This window comes from Myotis lucifugus, unplaced genomic scaffold (genome assembly GCF_000147115.1).
Source record: "Myotis lucifugus unplaced genomic scaffold, Myoluc2.0 scaffold_8, whole genome shotgun sequence".
Taxonomy (NCBI): domain Eukaryota; kingdom Metazoa; phylum Chordata; class Mammalia; order Chiroptera; family Vespertilionidae; genus Myotis; species Myotis lucifugus.
The window spans coordinates 2,459,086-2,477,353 of record NW_005871056.1 but is presented as its reverse complement, the minus strand read 5'-3'; positions in this window follow the sequence as shown (position 1 = coordinate 2,477,353).

Below are 18,268 nucleotides of genomic sequence, written 5' to 3'. Positions count from 1 at the left end.
GGACAGTACCCACATTGGGGTTCACTAGACCCAAGATTGAATTCTAGCTCTGCCACTTACTCCATGGCCTTCAAGCTGTGGCTTTCTTATTCATAAAATGGGGACAGTGAGATATAGGGGTGTGGAGTGGCAGCCTGTGCCTATGCTATGTGCTCCATCATGTCACCTCTCACTCTTCTGGATCAGCCAAATCTCAGGGTGCCAGCTGGGGGAGCTGGGTGTGTCACCTGAGTTCTGAGTGTCTCTTTGTCTGGCATAGGCTCAGACACTCAATGGGGGATGAGTATAGATAAGATGGGCTGCCAAAGGCATCTAACTGCCTAGACTCTGGCTGTTGCTCGCCCCTTTCTCTCCCACTAATTAATTTTGGTTAGAATCTGTGTTAAACTCCACTGTATGGGTATAGTCAGTGGGCTTTGCCAAATATTTATTAGTTATGTGATTAAATTTAAATACATCTCTAATAAAATCCCAAATTATGTCACTGCTAAACTTTCCAGTTATGTGAAAAATGACTGTGTTGCTGATGAGTTTTGATATGAGAAACACCACACACAAAAAGGAAAATCCAAATTATTTAATATTTTACTATAAGGATATTTAACAGATAACTCATAGAAGAGGCAATACAAATGGTTAATACATATGGAACAATATTTCAATTTCATTGGTAATTTTAAAAAATGCAAAATTAAGGAACAATGACATCTAATTTTCACCTATCAAATTGGCAAATTTAAAAACAAAACATTTACTGCTAGTGATGATGTAGAAAGACAAGTAATCCCACTCATGTCTGGTGGGAAATTTGGTACAATCACTAGAAAGTTATTTGTCAATCCTATATAATAAAAGGCTAATATGCAAATTGTCCCCTAGACCAGGAGTTCAATTGGGAGTTTGACCATGGGGTGGGGCTGGCTGGCCAACCACCCGTGGCCACTCCCCGCAGCTGGCCCAGCCCGATCGTGCACCAGGCCTCTAGTCCTATATAATAAAAGCTTAATATGCAAATCAACTGAACCAGTGGAACGGCCAGTTGCTGTAATGGGCACTGACCACCAGGGGGCAGATGCTCAATGCAGGAGCTGCCCCTAGCCTGCAGGCCCCAGGCCAGCCAAGGCGGGTGCCAGCGGGGCCCCCCGATCACCCCACCAGTCGCCCCGCAGAGGGAGGCAACCAGTGGTGGCGGTGGGGGCAGGGTCGTCAAGCGGGTGGCGCCAGGCCAGCCAAGGCGGGTGCCAGTGGGGGCCACCCAATCACCCTGCTGGTTGCCCCACAGATTGGCCCTGATCGCCGGCCAGGCCTAGGGACCCTACCCATGCACGAATTTCGTGCACCGGACTTCTAGTATATAATAAAAGCCTTCAAAGTGTTTATATCATCCAATATAGTTATCCATTTTAATGAAATAATATATTTAAATTATATTCAATGATATCTGTTGCAGTGGTACAATTTTAAATGGGAAGAATTAGAAATAAGATCAGGACAATAAAAGAATAATTAAATATGCTACTTAGGATGAAACAGTATGCTGTCATTAAAATGAGATTTTAGAAATAATTTGTTGCCACACCTACCACTTATGAAAAGATTTCTATATGCTAGGCTAATAACTTTGAATATATATTATCTCACTTAAACCTTATTATGACAGATAGTACTCTCCTAATTTGTAACAATGTATCATCTCATTTAAACCAATGTGACAAATTAGAAAATTAAAAACATATTAACGTGGGAGAATACTCTTGATATTCTTTTAAGCAAATGAAATAATGATTAGTATACAAAATTGAATATAGTTTTAGCTCAACTATCTAAACACAATAAGCCCACCCATAATGGGACCAAAACTCTAAGCTGCATGAAATGTAGGTTTGTACTGTGAAATTCCTGAAGTGAAAGTGGGAACTGCGAGATGGATGACATCCCTAGGCTCTTTCCATCTAAACACATTATACCAGGGCTATGGATGTATAGTGAGAAATTTACCAAAATAGTTAGAATGATTTTCTCTGTATCGCAGCATTATGGGTATTTATGATTCTCTGCATTTTGCAATTTTTCTACAATAAGCATGTAGAAGTATTGCATAAAAATAAAGTGCTCATAACAGTTTAAACAATGAGAAAGCAGTTTGTTTTTACTATTTTTTTTAAATCACTGGACAATTATTTCTTCTTTTCTATACTCCCGTTACTTCGGACAGCTCAGTAATTTAAGCAGGAAAGGGAAGAGGCAAAGCCCAGTGGTCAAAGGGAAAGGAGAGGTGTGTCTCCCTCCCAGCTCCAGGGGAGTGAGCCACGTGATGCTTGCGGTAGCATCTGTGGTCACATATGTTACAAGTGAAAAAAATATCACAATAAGGTTGGCAAAGCCTTGGGCATTACCCAACCTCATGTAGCTATCAAAAATGCTTAAAAAAAAAAAAAAGAAACCCATTTACAAAAGAAAGACATTATTAAGGGGTAAAGCCCTTTTTTCTTGTTCTCTAAGACTAGAGAAACTCCCCCAAGTCAGCGTGTTTGTTAGGCTAATTAGGGGACAGCCTCTTTCTGAGAAGAAACAAGAAGCAGGCTCAGAGCCCCTTCCTGCTTTTGCAGCATCTTTGAGGACTACTTGGAGTTAACCTTGAGGTGGCCCAGCATCTGTTGACGCTGAGAGGTTCTGAAGCTGCCCCCACAGGGTGTGCCCCCAGGGCCTGCAGAAACCCAAGCATCAGGGGAAAGGCCTTGGCTTCCTAAGCACTGGGGAACCCCCAGAGGGTGGGATGCCAGACCGGGTTGGGCCCCACAGGAAGCAGCAACCTGCTTTTATTGAGGTGGCTGTGCTCAGCAACCGAGGGCCCGCCCTTGTTTGCTGGGGCTTTCCTGCTGGGTCCTGTGACTAGGTGGCTACAAGCAGAAGGCTCAGAGAACCCTGAGCCCTGCCTCAGGCCTGAAGGCTGAAGCTAGGTGAGCTCAGAGAAGGGGATCTCCTATCCAAGGGCCGGATAGCTGGGAGGGAGAAATGCTAAGGACACAGTTCCAGATGGGCTCCAGGGAACAAGATGCTAGCTTGTCAAAGAGAGCCTTCACATTTTTTTTCAGAGCCCTTCAGTTATTTTTGTTCAACTGATGCTTTCTCCTTTCTCATTTTCTCGGTATTGTTGTAGACACTGGAGAAACCAAGAGAAATAAGACACCATAGCTGCCCTCCAGGAATCCAGGGGCAAGGCGGGGACTCAACAAGCCTCAGGGGTAGACCAAGATCCAGGGGCTCATGGGCACTCCCTGGAGAAGAATCTTATTCAAGTCAAGGGTTCAAGGACATGACATTGTCGAGCTGTCTTAACTTGGCATTTCTCAGACTATCATAGGCATAAGAATCACCTGAGGATCTTGCTGAAATTCATGTTTTTATTTAGTGGGTCTGGAGTGCAGCCTGCGATTGATTCTGCATTTTTAACAAGATGCCAATGTTGCTGGCCCAAGGTCCACATTTTGAGTATCAAAATCCTAAGTGATGTCCAAGAAGGAGCTAGCCAGGTAGAGAAGTGGGAAAGGATGTTCCCCGAGAGGCAACATCCCAAGGGGGCCGTGTCAGCAGTGGGGAGGGTGTGTCACCAGTTGGGGAAGGTTGAATCTTGAGAGAAGTTGAAGTTTTGTTGGAGCCTTGAAATGGTGTTGGGCCTGCTTTTTATTCTATTAGGGGTTTAATTCATTCTTTAAGACTCAGCCCCAAACCTGATATTCTCAGAAACAGTCCTAACACTCACCTGATATGTGTCCCTCTGCTTACTGGTCTTGTTAACTTAGTAATACTTTTTTCCCCATTTAGGTCATAAGGTCCTCAGAGCAAACCTGGTGGTAGATGACAAGTCACTGTGATAGAGTCTTAGTCCTAGGCTACAGCTCCTGAGGGAGGCCATGGCTTTTCCACTCCACAGATAGCCAGGGTCTGATTACTTACTGAGTCTGAAGTGAATGAATGAATGAATGAATGAATGAATATTAATACCTCAAATTGGGCTCAGTAGGAGAATAGCAGAGTGGTTAAGAGCACAGGCACTGGAGTTAGGATGCTTGGGTGCAAGCCCTGGCTCTGCTATGTGCTAGCTGCATGAATCTGGGCATATCCTGTGACCTCTCTGTGCCTCAACTTCCTCATCTGTAAAATGGGGATGACAGCAGCTTCAGAACCACTCAATAGATGCTGGGCCACCTGCATCAAAGAGTTGTTGTGAGTCTTAGATAATACATATAAATGCTTCCAGCAATTGTAAACAGTCAATAAATATTTTCTGTTATTTTTATTAAGAGCTGAGGTTGATATTAGCCAACTTGACCACATATTGACTGATATAGTTTAGTGAGGATGGGCAGATTTGTCTAAGGTAGGGCTAACAAGTAGATGGTATTTATTTTTGCCATGTCTACCCTTCACTAACATACATAATGACAGGTAATTGTATTATTTTACAATTTTTTTCTTGAAACTAAAATAGGAAAACATGCATAATGACAGAAATAGGGGTCTTGGCAGAATGTTTCAAGTGAGACCTTTAGGTATGAGCTGGTTTCTAGTTGATGAGGAGGTATCATGCGGGGGAATTTTATTTTGTCTCCCTATGAGAGCACTTGAGCTGGGTGTCTGGAATTTCAGTGGGCCATAAAAACAGAACTGTTAGGTCAGCAGACAGCCAGTAGGTATAAAGCTAGCTGGAACTGTGTACTGTGCTGATGAAAAGGGTTGGGAAGCTTATGACATTATTGCTCAAACTTACAGTTTAGAGTGGGTTATTGAAAAGTTCTGGGGCTAATACCATCTATCATCTTTTCTCTTTTGTCTGTGAATCCTTAGGCCTGTACTGTTTACACTAGTCACATGTGTCTATTTTATTTATATTGATGAAAATGAAATAAAATTAATATTCAGTTGCACTTAGACCTGTTTCAGGTGCTCAGTAGGCACATGTGGCTAGGGGTTAACAAATAGGACAGCACAGATATAGATCTAGAGCATTTCATTGGACAGCACTAACTTAAAGTTTAAATTTTTTTACTTTAAGATTTGCCAGTTGTAATTGAGATACCCAGAGATGACAAAATCCAGAACTCATGCAATGAGGATGTTGCAGAATTCAATACAAAAATTAGGAAATGTAAAGGGTAAGTTTACTTTTAGACAATAAAGTTTGACTCTACTTTTTTTTCAACAACTGTTCAATAACTAGGTACTTATTCTATATATAGCAGTAAACTAGGGGCTCTGAGGAAGAAAGCCAAGTCTGGCAGATGCAGTCACTGATCCCAAATTGCTTGCCATTGAGTTGGATAGATACTGAGTACACAGAAGAACATCCAGTAGCAGTCCAAGGAGGTGTGTGAGAAAAACCCAGTGAAACCAGAGTGGGTTTGATAAAAAACACAATGCTGGCAGTTGACACAACAGGAGATACAAGTGGAAATGAGTCAAGGAGACAGAAATTGGTGCAGCATGCTAGGAAAATAGGCAACATGTATTTGAGATGAAAAGAAAAATATCTGTAGGCAGTCAGACTGAAAATGTGCTGGGGTTGGATTTTGGAAGGATGAAAATGCCAATCTAAGATAATTAAATTTTACTCAGAAGACAGTGGGAGCCACAGAAGGGGTGTGAGCAGAAGAGCACAATCATGCAGGTAGTATTTTGCCTAGGTCACTCTGGCCAGGGTTAAATAGCTGGTCTGGAGGAAACAGCCATCTTTACTGGGATAGCAGCCCAGAGGTTGTGGGGAAAATCCAGGAAAGAGAGGAGAAGGACATGAAATAAGTCATTAAAGGGGAAATGGAAAGAGAAGTGATAAAAAGGAAAACTTAATTGGTTTTGATTGAGCAGGAAAGAGAAATGGCAGAAATGTAGACAAAGATGGCTTATCTGCTTTGGATGTTTGGGATTTAGGGAATACATGTTGATTTAGAATTTGGAAGGTGGCTCCTGTAACTTCATTGGATCCTATCACACACCTTCTTAAACTGATATTTAATGTTCTTCTATGCATTGAGTATAGAAGAAACTCCAAAGCAAGCAATTTGGGTCAGTGATTGCATCTTCAGCCTTTGTGCTTTTCCATAGAGCCCCAAGTTTAATACCATCTACGGGAAAAAGCGACCATTTAGTGAACTGGTAGAGTCAAGCCTATTGTCTAAATGTACCCCTTAAATTTACTGAGGTAGAGAGAAGAAGAAATTCCTTTTTTGTTTTAAAATAAAAATCCTGATTAAATGTTTGTTTATTTTGGTGAATAGAAATGAATGGCAACAAAATGCTAGTTGTTTACAAAATGGTGATGCAAACACCTACCTCATAAAGTGCCAAGGATTAAAGGAAATGCATGCAAACTACCTAGCAATTAGTAAATTGTCAGTAAATGTCATTTGATTCTAATGTAATGAACGGATCAAATCTTCCTGGGATTAGAAAACCCCATGCATAATTTTATGGCACCCACTATTTGCTAGGTGCTGTAAACTGAGGCAAATTCTAGGTTTATTCCAGATCATTCTGGGCAGAATTGTTAAATGTCTTGTTTACTCAATGAGGCAGAAGCCAAGGAGGCAGAACCCAGCCCCAGAGATAATCACACACTTAAGTTTCTGGTTCACCCTCACTTGTTTTTGCCTCTATTACTCTTTAGCAATCGGAAAGTTGTCAGTGGAGCATTGGAAAGTAAGACAGGTAACAATATTAAAGAAAATTTTCCAGAAAGGAATGATAGATATTTGTATGTCATGTGATTAATTTTTATAAGCATGAGAAAATAAGTGTCATCACACTTAAATTCAGCATGTCAACTACTGCTAGGACCCAACTCAGGCTGGGCCATAGCACCTTGAGGTGAAGGCCAGAGCTTCTTCCCTGGGTGACGTCCGCCTAGTTCTCCCTTCTGTGCCTCACCTTGTGTATCATGGTCAAAGCTACTTAATAGATCACCTCCAGCTTCTCAAGAACCCTCAAGAACCCCTTTTACCTGATCAGGAAGTCTAAATTCCACTGCTTGGTTTCCCTCCCCAAATCTCATCCACCATGTTGACTCAACCATTTTTTCTCATTTTCCAAGTATCCTTAGCTCCAATAGGAAGAATGCACTCTTTACTGGACTGATAGATCCAATACTCACTTTCCTTCTCTGCTTTGGCCACGGCCCTTCTCCAATATGGCCTCACTCTGGCCCTCTGCTTTGCTAAACTTTACTCCTTTTTTCAAGACACAGCCAAAGTCTATTTCCTCTATAAAGCCCTTTCTGACTAGATTATTCCGGCTTATAGGTGTGTCACCTTTTTCTGGACTCCTACGGCACTTATTTACAATGACAGAAGATTGACCACCGTCTAAGTGTCTCTTGTTTCTTACTTGTGTTTCTCCAAGCACAATGAAGTCAGGATTTATGTCTTGCCTTTCAAATTGCATCATTAAGATTGAAGGTATGGTTAATAAAATGATATAGGTTTCAGGTGTATGATTCGATAATACGTCATCTGTATTGTATACTCACCACCCAAAGTCAACTCTCCTTCCAGCACCATTTATCCCCCTTTACCATCTTATACCTCCCGCAAACCCCCTTTCATGCTGGTAATCACCATACTGGTTGTCTATGAGGTGTTTGTTGTTGTTGTTTTTGTTTAATCCCTTCACCATTTCCTCAAGAAGTATAATTTTATGATTTTGAATAAAAGGCATCCTTGTCTCATTCCTGATCTTAGGAGGGAAAGCATTCTGTGTTTCACCATTAAACATTTTAGCTGTGGACTTTTCATAGATGCCCTTTATCAGGTTGAAAAGATTCCCTTCAACTCCTAGTTTGTTGAATGTTTTTATCATGAATGGATGTTGGATTTTGTCAAATGAGTGTATAGAGATGATAGTGAGTTTTTTTTTATTCTGTCTATATGGTTTATTATATTAACTAATTTTTAGATACTAAACCAACCTTTAATTTATGGGAAAAATTCCACTTTGTCATGATGGGTCCATATATATTGCTAGATGGCTAGTATTTTGTTGGGGACTTTTGTATCCATATTCATAAAAGATACTGGTCTATAGTGATTGTCTCGTTTTCACATCAGGATAACACTGGCCTCATACTGAGTTGGAACGTGTTCTCTCCTCTTCCAGTTTTTGGTAGAGTTTGTGAAAAATTGGTATTAATTCTTCTTTAGATGTTTGGTGGAATTCAGCATTGAAGCCATCTGATACTGATACATGCTGCAACATTGATGAACCCTGAAAATATTATGCTAAATGAAAGAAGCCAGTCACAAAATACTACATATTACATAATTCCATTTAAATGAAATGTCCAAAATAGGCAAATCTCTAGAGACAGAAAGTAGATTGGTAGTTGCATAGGGCTGGGAGGCCTAGGGGCCTAGAGAGGTGATAGTTAAATGATAGATGGTTTCTTTTTGAAGTGATGGACATGTTGTAAACCTGTGGTGGTCTTTGCATATGTTTGTGAATATACAAAAAATCATTGGTTGCATATGTTTGTGAATATACAAAAAATCACTTGAAAGGTGTGAACTGTATATGTGAATTATAGCTCAATAAAGCTATAAAAACATCTACTTTTCAACATATTGGTTGTAGAATTGACCAATATTTCGAACATTTGAAATAACATATGGCCAAATATTTTTTCCCTTTGAAGCTTTGTGTTAATAATAACCTCTGTTTAGGATTCATTTACATGTAATCATCAACATGGTTTCTAGCATTTCATGACTAAGGTGATTGATATTGAGGTTCATCTTTTATTTGGTGAACCTCAAAAAAAAAAGATTGAAGGTATGGGCTCTGGGAGTTTAAAAATCCTGACTCTGGTTCAGGACTTTCAAAGTGACATCTTAAAGACTTGACCCAGGGGCAGAGGCTTCCATCTTCTCCCTCCTCCCCCTACCTAGTCCCAGTCTTGGCTTCTATCATACAAGTCCTAATTTTAGATGCTTTCTGTATGGAGTACCTGAGTAAACTTGTGTTTGAAGAAAAGTCCTTATCTAAAACTTGAAAACTACCGGTACCAGTCATTGGAAAACATGAGGGTGAGCTGACTAGTCATGGTGGTGAGGAGTATTCTAAATACTTCTCATTCATGACTATCTGAAAGCTGAACTATTTAGGGGAACGGATGTAGAAGATGGGGCTCAGACCTTGGGAGATCCATCCCCCCAACAGAAAAGTAATTTGTTCCTTGTAGGACACTTGGAAAGCACAGAAGAGTATAAAGAAAATAATCCTACCACCCAAGAAAGAAACATTGTTAATCTTGGTGAGCTTTGCAGTTTTCCAATTATACATGCTCATATAAATATAATTTGCCATAGTTGAGATCATCCCATATGTTGAGTTGGGTAACCTCCTCTTTTCACATACAACTATACCACGATCACTTAGAATCCTCTTATATGTATTTGTGTTGGTTCACTGTTGTAGGTTGGCTCCCCAGGAAACAGACTCTGAGGTGCAGATTGGCGTGCAGGATGTTTATTAAGGGTGTGCCCTTGGGATCGACTGCTGCTAAAAGGAAAAGAAGGAAGCAGGACAAGACAGAGGGTGAGGTTGGGCTGGATGTAGGCCGGGTGAAAGCCTTAGACAACTCTGTGGGGAACTCTGGAGTGTGGCTGGCCCTCCTGAGCTGTCATTGGTTGGAGTGAAGGGGCTGGACCTTTATATCCCCAGGTGGAACACTGATTGGTTTTAGGCTGCCCCTGGAAGGATGAATGGTCTGAGGCCAGGCAGTGTTCCTTAGCCAACGCAGTCAGTCCTCCAAGAGGGCTCACAGTTGAAGGCTGTCTTGGCAAAGTGTTCCCAGAAACCAGGAGAATAACTCCTTCATTCCCAAAGGAGGATCAGTGTAGCACGTCACAACCTTCACTACACTGTATGGCCAATAATAACAGTGGATGAAATTGAGTATTTACCAGATTACAGCATTGTGCTAGAAGATCCCACTTAGCCCACAATTGCCCAAAGAGATGGTTATTAATGGTGTCTTCATTACCAATGAGGAAATAAGAACAGGTACCACTTGGTCCCACAGCTGATAAGTCTGGGAGCCAGAATTTGAACCCTAAGTCCTTGCTTTATTTGTTTTGGCGAGTACTTAAAAGAATGTTTCCAAGGAAGAAGTTAAGTTTCCTCCTAAACTGATTGTGGCAATCATTTCACAATCTAAATCAAACCATTATGCTGTCTGTACACCTTAAACTGATACAGTGTTATATGCCAATTATAGTTCATTAAAATTGGGGGTGGGGGAGTTAATTACAGATATTGCATAAAAAAAACAACTTAAGTTTCCAGGCAAAATATTACCACATATTAAAGCGATAAGAGGTTTATTGCACTCCTCTTTCATTTTCAGGAAAAACTAGAAGGAATGGTAAAAATGGTCATTGTGCCCAGCTAGCATGGCTCAGTGGTTGAGCGTCAACCTATGAACCAGGAGGTCATGGTTTGATTCCTGGTCAGGGCACATGCCCGGGTTGCTAGCTTGATCTCCAGTGTCGGGTGTGCAGGAGGCAGTCAATCAATAATTTTCTCTTATCCTTGATGTCTCTCTCTCTCTCTCTCTTTCTCTCTCTCTCTCTCTCTCTCTCTCTCTCTCTCTCTCTCCCTTCCTCTCTGAAATTAATAAAACAATATTTAAGAAAATGATCATTGATAGCCCCCAAAGTAGCAATGAGGCCAGATTTTAAAAAGTTGTGAATAAAGGACAGTAAAGACCCTGAGGAGTTATTTATACACATTCAATTCAAACTCTTTTATTCAAAAAACAAAGCAGCAACTACACATTAATGTGAAACCTCCAATTCAACCTGCCCCCGCTTTTTTGTGCATGTAAATTATTATTTCTACTATATGTGAAAAGGGAGGGTAATGCTAGGGTTGTGTGTGGCCATTCCAGAACCTTTAATGTATACCACATTTTGTGTTATTTTTTTATTTTTGAAAAGCTATTCCAATTAAGGGATTATAAAAGTTAACATTTTATTCTTTATATTATTATAGATGTTAGAATTTTTTTTGGTTAAGTTCCTCTCCCAAATTTACATTCATACAATCATTTAATTAAATTTTTTCCAAGCTTACCTAGATTTTTCGTGTTGTGTTTTTGTTTTTGTTTGTGTGGGTTTTGTTTTTTTTTTGAAACAGAGAAAGAATTTATCAGTTTTTTGCATGGTTTTATTTGCCATCCTATAATCTGCTACACATGCTGATTATTAGTCAGAATGAATACTGTTTCAGGGAGATTGCATTTATTTATTTATTTATCCCACTTAAACATCAGCAGGAAAATTAAAATTCTGGGTCAGTTATTGCTGGGGAGTATTCTCAGCAATGTAATTTGGTTGCCAGGCAACCTGTGGGTGGGCATTAGAGAGAGGAAGAGAAAGCTTCATCAGCCAGCCAGTGCTTCAAGAGCAGTATTGGCTTTCATTTCAAACATGCTAAAGAATAGGGCTATGCAATTTGCTGTTTTAGTCCAAGTTGCTTACTTTTCTTCTTGAATGGAAAATAATCTGGTTTAGTGCCGGGTAATGTTTGCAATCATAGTTCTGTCAGGCATTTTTCAGAAAAAGAAGGGGGAAAAAAGGTTTTTCCCACTTTGGGAAAAAAGGAAATTCTGTTTCTTCATGTTCAAATCCTCTCTCTCTCTCTCTCTCTCTCTCTCTCTCTCTCTCTCTCTCTCTTCCCCCACCCATCCATCCATCCCTTCCCTTCTCTCTCTCTTCCTTCATTTCTTGTTTTGTTTTGTTAAGAAAACACATTATTTACAGCTTGTTAAGGCAAGAGATAGAAAAGGTCAAGAAAAAGAGAGAGTTCAGGAAATCACTTTCTGTGCCACAAACACCCTCACAAATTTTCTAGGAAGCCATGTCTAATAGTCTTAATTTGTTACTTACTATTCTTTAGCTTCTGAAACACACACACTCACACACTGATGAGTCAGAATGCTGCCCTAAGTAAAAGACGGTGGTTTCAGGGTATACAGTAGAGTTGGGGGTAGAAAGAACCCTCCCAGGATCTGAGGAGGAGATGTGAGAACTGCCCTAGGCAACAGGCAGTGCTCTGGAAATTTGGCAGGGGTCAGAGGGGACTGCTACATTTCTACTGTGGCTCTGCTGGACACCTGCTCACACATTAGACTGAGCACAGACCTAACAATGTACCTTGAACAGGGTAGATGCTCAACAAATGTGTTGGCAATGCACACATCTTCATGTATGGAGTAAGGTTTTAGAATATTCTGTCAGAACAGCTGTATTCAGTCATAGAGTTGTAGGGGAGAGTATTTTGGGCCTCACATAATTTCCCATCTTAGGGATGAAGAAAATGGACTAGCAGCCAAGGATGGCAAGCTGTTCCTGCCTGAATGTGAACTAGACTTCAGCTCTGCATCATCAAAAACGCTCCTATGCTTTCCCCCCTTTTGAGTAATTTAATTTTCATGGGCATGCTGTAAATATGCAAGAGCTATCATGAGAAGGTTCAGGGGTCCCTTCAGAATAACTTTAACAGGATTCTCATGACTGCAGATTTATAAAACTTGGCCCAGGCTAAGGATGCCAGGACACTAGCTTGAGGTTCTTCTTTGGAAACACCCCTCATCTTTTTCCTTCCTTTCTGTTGCTATGGGGAATTTACATCCTTACTGTCCCAAGGCTGGGCACCAATCCAGCCTGCTAACTGGGTTTCCTGCTGGCAGACTTCTACTTACACAGTCTATCCACTGTATCCCCATATCCTCTTCCTTCCATAGGCTTTCGTTTGCAGCATCTTCTCCACATGTGTCTACCATTGCTTTATAGGATCATGTCAGCTCTTTTCACAATCACATACTAGTACAACAGAACTTTCAGGTTAGTATGTATTAAAATAGAGGCCAAGCCACCTTTGTGGTCTTTGGAGGTTTCTCAACAGTCTAGGAGCTCTGAAAGTTTAAGCAACAATGATCTGCATTTTTTCACTTGAACAGCTGACCCTCCATAGTGCTTGTGCAGTTGAGTTTTTGGGCAGTTACAGGGGAGAGGCACAAACAGGAGAGAGAGAGAGAGAGAGAGAGAGAGAGAGAGAGAGAGAGAGAGAGAGAGAGAGAGAGATTGATTTTGAATTAAGCATGAATTTATAAGATCCCACAGTTTTAAGAGAATGGATTTGATTTAATCTTAACTGGGTAAAATTCTACATCCTCATATGTGCCCAGACAGAAGGACTCAGACTTTAATAATTTTCTTTTGTAAAAGAAATACTCTTGTTGTTTCTGAGTGATAGAGTGATGCAGGTTTTATTTTTAGAAAGCACATAAGTATTTTTAAAATTTGTTATTAATAATTTTTGAGACCTAATTAACTTACAATAAAATGTATGGATTTAAAGTATATTGTTTAATGAATGTTGACAAATGTATACACCTGCATATCACTGCACAATCATGATGTTGAATATTTTTTAACCCAGTATAGTTCCATACTGCCTTTTGCCATCAAGCACACCTCCCACATTTTCCCTTCATCCCCACCCCAGGCTACTACTGTTCTGATTTCTGATAAGTTTTGCAAGTTTTAGAACTTTATATAAATGGAATTATACAGTGTATATTCTTTTGTATCATTCATATAATGCTTTTGAGAGTCATCCATATTGTTTTGGTATTAGTATGTTACTTCTTTTTATTTCTGAGTAGTATTCCATTGCTTCACTTACTTACTCGTGCTTAAAATAGTCAATTCATAACCCCCCCCCCCCCCAAAAAAAAAACAACCACTCAAAACTGTGAATCAAAAACTTTGGAGTACCACTTCTTTCACTTGCTTCATGTTTACCCATAAATAAAAGGAAAAATATCAAGTGACACGCAGGGTTATTGTAAGGATCTAATAAAAACATGGTGGAAACTGTTATTCAAATGATATTCATGGTATTTTTTCTTCAGTAGCCCCCAAAGTTGCTGACATTCAAATCTGAGTCATTATTTAAATAGGCTCTTTTGAGATCAAGTGCTTAATGACTTTTAGTTGTTTGCTGGATATACTCTCTATAAAAGCTCATCAGCAAACATTTGCTTGCTAGATGATTCCCCTGTTGCTTTGAAATACATTAGAGTTGGTTCTTCAGGAGGATAGTGGCTAGGAGCCTGGGTCAGAGTCTACTTCTCATGTGCTAAGGATTAATACTTTTGCAGTAGAAGCATTGAAAATGCTGGGAAGACAAAGGGCTGAAATAGTGTAGCTTTGTCTACGGCATGTAAACAAAAACAAAACCTTTTCCCCAAAGTCTACATAAATACTTTACGTCTAGTATTATAAAATAGATATTATGATAACTTTCCCTGGTTTGAGCTAATTTCAACAAATACTGTGTTGGTAACTATTTTCTAATTGTAATACTAATGCAAACTCATAATAGAACACTTGGAAACTACAGGCATGTGTAAAGTTGAGACTGAAAATCACCTACAATCTTTGCACCTAGAGATAACTGCTAACATTTTAATGAATATTTTCCAGTCATTTGTCCTCACATATGTATGTATTTTTAAGGAAAATTTCTAAAGTACTCTTAATATAGTTTTTACATGTTGATTCCCCCCTAGTTAATAACATAAGAAAATTCCAGTGTCAATGAATATTTTTTAAAAATAACTTTGAAGGGTGCCTCGTATTTTATCTGAATTTAGCATATCTAAATTTATAAAAATTAAATTTTATTTACCTAAATTAGTAAATGTTAAATTTGGGTTACTGAAAGCATTCTAAAATCAATATAAAGTAAGGAAAATAAAATATGTACACTCATGAATTTTAAAGGTACACCAGGCATTCTTAACAGTGGATGTCTCACTCTAAAGGGAGTGAAAATTGGTTTCATTGGTGAAAAATCTTACCTTTTTATGGATATAGCATAGATAAATGGTACATGGAATACATACATAGGTATACAGTATACCTGTAGTATTAAAATTTCATGAGGGAGAGGGGCAATTAGGAAAGGAAGTGTTTAAAATGTTTCTTAGGAGGGGCAATAATGAAAAGTAGGTTTAGACACACGGAACTAATCTGGTAGAGAATTGAATCCTGCAGGCAGTTCAGTTGTTTTAAATCTAAGCTCATGTGAAAGAAATATGATTCCTCTGTAACATATAGAATCTTCTGATGTAATTCTGTAAGTTCTTCCTGACGTTAGACTGTCAGTTTGGAGTACAAGATGCAGAGGAAAGACAATATGCAAATCAAATTAAGGTTGAAATTCCTTATGTTGCAAATTTTTTACATAGTATCACTACATTATAAAACTATTTATTGTCAAAGGGAAAATTCATTTCTTTACCTTAAAAACCCAGAATTAATTCTTTATCTCTTGAAAGGAAATGTTATTTTCTTTGTATTTTAATTTGAGAAACGTCAGTGGTTTTCCAAGAGTGTGAATTCTCATTCCATATACAAGTGTAATAATTGAAAAGCCACCGTCAACACAAGAACAAAAATAGCACGATGCACTGACTGAGGTACTTTTAAAGCTATAGTTCACATATGATAAAATTCACACTTTAGAATTACACACTTTAAAAATGTACAATGGCTTTTAATACATATACAGAATTGTACAGTCATCACCACTATCTAATTTCAGAAACTTTTCATCACCCCAAAGAAACCTTCTACCTAGTATCAGTCACTCCCCATTCCCTTTCCACACAGCCCCTACAACCACTAATCTACTCTCTATCTCTACCAATTTTCCTATTCTGGATATTTCATGTAAATTGAATCATACAAGATGTTTCCCTTTGTGACTGCTTCTTTCACTTGCCATAATGTTTTCAAGGCTCATCCATATTGTAGCATTTATCAGTATTGCATTCCTTTTCATGGCTGAACAATACCATTGCATGGCCGTACTACATTTTGCTTATCCATTTGTCAGTTGGAAATTTGAGGTTTCCACTTTTTGGCTATTATAAATAATGCTGCCATAAACATTTGTGTATAAATTTTTGAGTAGACATGTTTTCAATGTCCTATGGGTATATACATAGGAGTGGAATTGCTGGGTCATATGTTAACTCTATGATTAACATTTTGAGAAACTATCAAACTCTACCAAAGCAGCTGTGCCATGTTGCAATCCCACCAGCAGTGTGTGAGGGTTCTAATTTTTCCACATCTTCACCAACTTTTATTATTATCTATCTTTTTTGTTTTAGTCATCTTGGTGGGGGTGATACGGTATATCATTGTGGTTTTGATTTGCATTTCCCAGTGGATAATCATGTTGAGCATCTTCTATACTGATTGGCCTTGTGTATATCTTCTTTGGAGAAATGTCTATTCAAACCCTTTTCCCATTTTTAAATTGGGTTATTTGTCTTTTTATTGTTGGGTTGTGAGAGTATTTTACGTATTCTAGATTCAAGTCCCTTATTGAATATACAATTTGCAAACATGGTCTCCATTCCCTGGATTGTGTTTTCATTTTCTTGATGGTGTTGTTTGAAGCACAAAAGTTTAAAATTTTGATAAAGTTCTAGTTATCTTTTCTTGTGTTATTTGTGCTTTTAGTGTCAGATCTAAGAAAACGTTACTAAATCCAAGGTCACAAAGATGTACTTCTATGTTTTGTTTTATTCTAATGGTTTGCTCTTGTATTTATGTCCTTGACCATTTTGACTGATTTTTTTTCTTCATTTTCTTGTGCGTGGATGTCGCAGGGCCATTTGCTGAATGACTTGGGTTTAGAATCAAGGTACAATAATGATTGATCAACAGGTCAAGATCTTTGTCTGGAACATCCTTTCTTTTTTACCACCCTAATTTCTTCCTTTCCCTGTTTGTAAAATACCATTTATCAGATTGATAATATTTGGGAGTCGTATTTTTTACTGAAGATGCTTTATTATTATCAGTGATAGGGGAGTGGAGTGTTCTAGCTGTTATTTCCCCATCTATAAAATGCAGTATTTGGACCTAGATTTCCCTGAGATGCCTGGAGTCCTGGTTAATACAATTTACATACACCTCATCCACATATTGTCACTTTTCAAATAATAGCATGTCATAAAATTCCCATAGCATTAAAATTTCTCTCAGGAAATATAATGTTTCTTTAAAAGGGCTAGATTGGAAACTGGAGGGACCGCGTCACTTGGAATACTTGACTTGGAATAGGATGGCCTGTGTTCTGGTGAGAGAGGGGTTTTAAACAGAAGAATAGTGGTATACCTCACACCTGGCAGAATGGCTGCCATCAACAAATCAACAAATGACAAGGGCTGATGAGGGAACCCTCATGCACTGCTGGTGAGAATGCAGACTGGTGCAGCCACTATAGAAAACAGTATGGAGTTTCCTCAAAAAAATTAAATATGGAACTGCCATTTGATCCAGTGATCCCACTTCTAGGAATATATCCTAAGAAACCCACAACACCAATCAGAAAGAATATATGCACCCCTATGTTCATAGCAGCATAATTTACAGTAGCTAAGATTTGGAAAAAGCCTGTGTGCCCATCAGTAGATGAGTGGATAAAAAAGCTGTGGTAAATTTATACCATGGAATACTATGCAGCAGTAAAAAAGAAGGATCTCCTACCCTTTGAGACAGCATGGAGGGACATGGAGAGTATTATGCTAAGCAAAATAAGTCAGTCAGAGAAAGACAAGTCTCCTTCAATTTTAAATGATAGCCTTGCTGGCTAAAGTAGTCTTGCTTATAGGTCCTTGCTTTTCATCACTTTGGATATTTCATGTTATTCCTTTCTGTCCTTAAATGTTTTTGTTGAGAAATCAGTTAATAGTCTTATGGAAGCTCCCTTGTAGCTAACTAATTCTCCTTCTCTTGTGGCTTTTAATATTCTCTCTGTGTTTAACCTTTGCAGTTTTAATTATGATGTGTCTTGGTATGGGCCTCTTTGGGTCCATCTTGTTTGGGAGTCTCTGCACTTCCTGGACTTGTGTATCTTTTCCTTCACCAGATTAGGGAAGTTTTTGGTCATAATTTCTTCAAATAGGGATTGAGAACCCACTCTCTCTTTTCCTTGTGGTACCCCTATGATGCAGATGTTGTTATGCTTCATGTTGTCCCAAAGGTCCCTTAAACTATCCTCATTCTTTTAAATTCTTTTTTCTTTTTGCTGCATTGATTGGGTGGGGAGTTTTTTGTGTTGTTGTTTTTTTACCTTGCCTTCCAAATTACTGATTCCATCCTCTGCTTCATCCAACCTACTGTTTATT